Consider the following 2,500-nt stretch of genomic DNA (forward strand, 5'->3'; position numbering starts at 1 on the left):
AGATTAGGAGTCAATGTCAGATAAAACAGAAGGAAAAATATAACATTAGGCATTTTTCTGGTTTCTTATTGCAAGGTGAATGAACACATAAAAGTTACATTAAAAAAAGAGTGAATGCATAAGTGCAAATGTATAAACATATGTTTTATTTTATGCACAAATAAGAAAACTAAATATTTTTGTATTGTGATTATGTGAGTGCTAGATTAATGCAGTGCTTATTGTTAAAGAATGTGTGTTCCTGTACATATAGGATGTGTGTGCTTGTGTGTGCTGGCGCACATATGTGTATATGCGTATACATATGTGCGTTCATATGTGTGTGTATGTGTGTGTGTGTGTAGTATAAGTATATGCATGTGTGTGGATAGTATGTGGGGAGGGAAGTAGGTAGGTACGCACGGGTATTTTCATCTATATGTGCGTGCCAGTGAGTATACTTATATTTTTGTAGTAGTAGTAGTAGTAGTAGTAGTAGTAGTAGTAGTAGTAGCAGTAGCAGTAGTAATTGTTGTTGTTTTTGTTGTGGTTCTTGTTATTGTTATTATTATTATTATTATTATTATTATTATTATTATTCTTTTTTTCACTATTATTATTATTATTGTTATTATTATTATTATTATTATTATTATTATTATTATTTTTTTTTTTTTTTTTCACTATTATTATTATTATTATTATTTTTTTTTTTTCACTATTATTATTATTATTATTATTATTATTATTATTATTATTATTATTATTTTTCTTTTTTTTCACTATTATTATTATTATTATCATTATTATTATTATTATTATTATTATCATTATTATTATTATTATTATTATGCATTTGTGCGTGTGGTTTTGATTCTATTTTTATGAATATTTATCTAGTTATCAAATTCTATCCACACACACAGACACACTCACACACGCATATATGTATAGAGAAATAGATAGATAGATAGATAGATAGATATATAGATAGATAGATAAGCAGATAGAGATAGATAGCGTGCGTGTGTGAGTGAGAGAGAGAGAGAGAGAGAGAGAGAGAGAGAGAGAGAGCTCGTGCGTATTTATGAGTGCTATGCGTATATTATTAAAGATATCCGTGAGCATCTGGGAATCTTTGTATCACAAAAAGAAACTTCGACGCAAGTTTATAATAGATGATCAAAACTGAAAAAAAAAAAAAATTAAAACTTAAACACAGACTGACTCCACACAATGAAAATGGAATTTGTACAAGAATGATAGAAAGAAAAAGCAGTGAGTGAGAGAGGGACAAAATGACTGAAGTGAAAGATGAGTGAGGTATAGGAAAGAAAAAAAAAAAAACATGAAGAAAGAGATTGCAACACATATTGAGAGAAGAACTGAGATTTAATGAATACTATACGATGAGGAATGAAAGAGAGAAAAAACACCCTTCGCCTCCTATGTCCGTTTCGAAATACGGAGGCATACGCAGATAAGCACGACCGCTTGCACATACAGACCTATACAATCACACACGCGTTCACATGTATTTACACGCAGCCATGTATTTACACACAACCACAGAAATATAGCTAGCCCACACAGAGTTTTACACTTCAGATCTACCTATAGACATCTGCGAAGCTAAAGCGTCATATTCCTTCTCGATCTAACGTCGATCGATATTATACTGTGTTCGTTCTTGTTGTTGCCGTAATTGTGGAGTGTCTCGCTAAGTCATCTTGGTGTAGCATGAAGCATTAGTAAACTAAGTCTCTTGTAGTGGGGTGGATGAAATTTGAACGTCTTTTAGCTGTGAGTTAAAAGCGTCCTCTAACATTTGTTGTTGCTGTTGTTATTACTGAAGTGACTGCGCTGATTTTGTGTTATTTTTCAAATTTTGTAGCGATTTCTGCTTTCTTTTCATATTTGAGGTAGCACCTTAACACACCACTTATTAACGTGGGCCGATGTTACTCTAACTATATATATATATATATATATATATATATATATATATATATATATATATATATATATATATATATATATATATATATATATATATATGTGTGTGTGTGTGTGTGTGTGTATGCACGTATGTATGTGTTTATGTATGTATAAACCAGCAAGAACAACAAAGAAATATTATAAAATGCAACGAATAATAAACAGAGGTTAAAATAAATCAGTGAAAGAAAGAAATGCATATGTACTAAATATTGATTTCTAGCATAGGTATATTTTTTGGAATGCAATTTTTAAAAAAAGGTGTGTAATGCATCATATACCTAAGATTAATATAAACAATGAATAACAGGGTAACATTTAACATTTTTTCGTTTAGAAAATAGAAATACGAAAGATATAAAACATAAAATGTGTGCTTTTGTTATGTTAAAAGAAGTACAAATATATATGTCTATCTATCTATCTGTATACCTATAAACGTGTTCCTCTATAGATCATTCCATCGACGTGCACACACACAAACATACGCACACACACACACACACACACACATATATATATA

The 2,500-nt window shown here is 29.8% G+C and overlaps 1 protein-coding gene across 3 annotated transcripts in view; it reads left to right on the forward strand.

Annotated features, from left to right (window-relative positions):
• Positions 1–2,025: 2,025 nt before the first annotated feature.
• Positions 2,026–2,500, forward strand: part of LOC106884218 (neuronal acetylcholine receptor subunit alpha-10) — a 1,150,118-nt gene continuing 1,149,643 nt past the window's right edge. For 2 of the 3 annotated variants that reach the window (XM_052966099.2, XM_052966098.2), the window contains exon 1: positions 2,027–2,500. This exon is cut by the window's right edge and continues 463 nt beyond it. The gene's annotated coding sequence lies outside the window, so the exon portion shown is untranslated. The other variant, XM_052966101.2, reaches the window with a different exon arrangement.

The sequence above is a fragment of the Octopus bimaculoides genome, chromosome 3 (genome assembly GCF_046866305.1).
Source record: "Octopus bimaculoides isolate indiv1 chromosome 3, ASM4686630v1, whole genome shotgun sequence".
Lineage (NCBI taxonomy): Eukaryota > Metazoa > Mollusca > Cephalopoda > Octopoda > Octopodidae > Octopus > Octopus bimaculoides.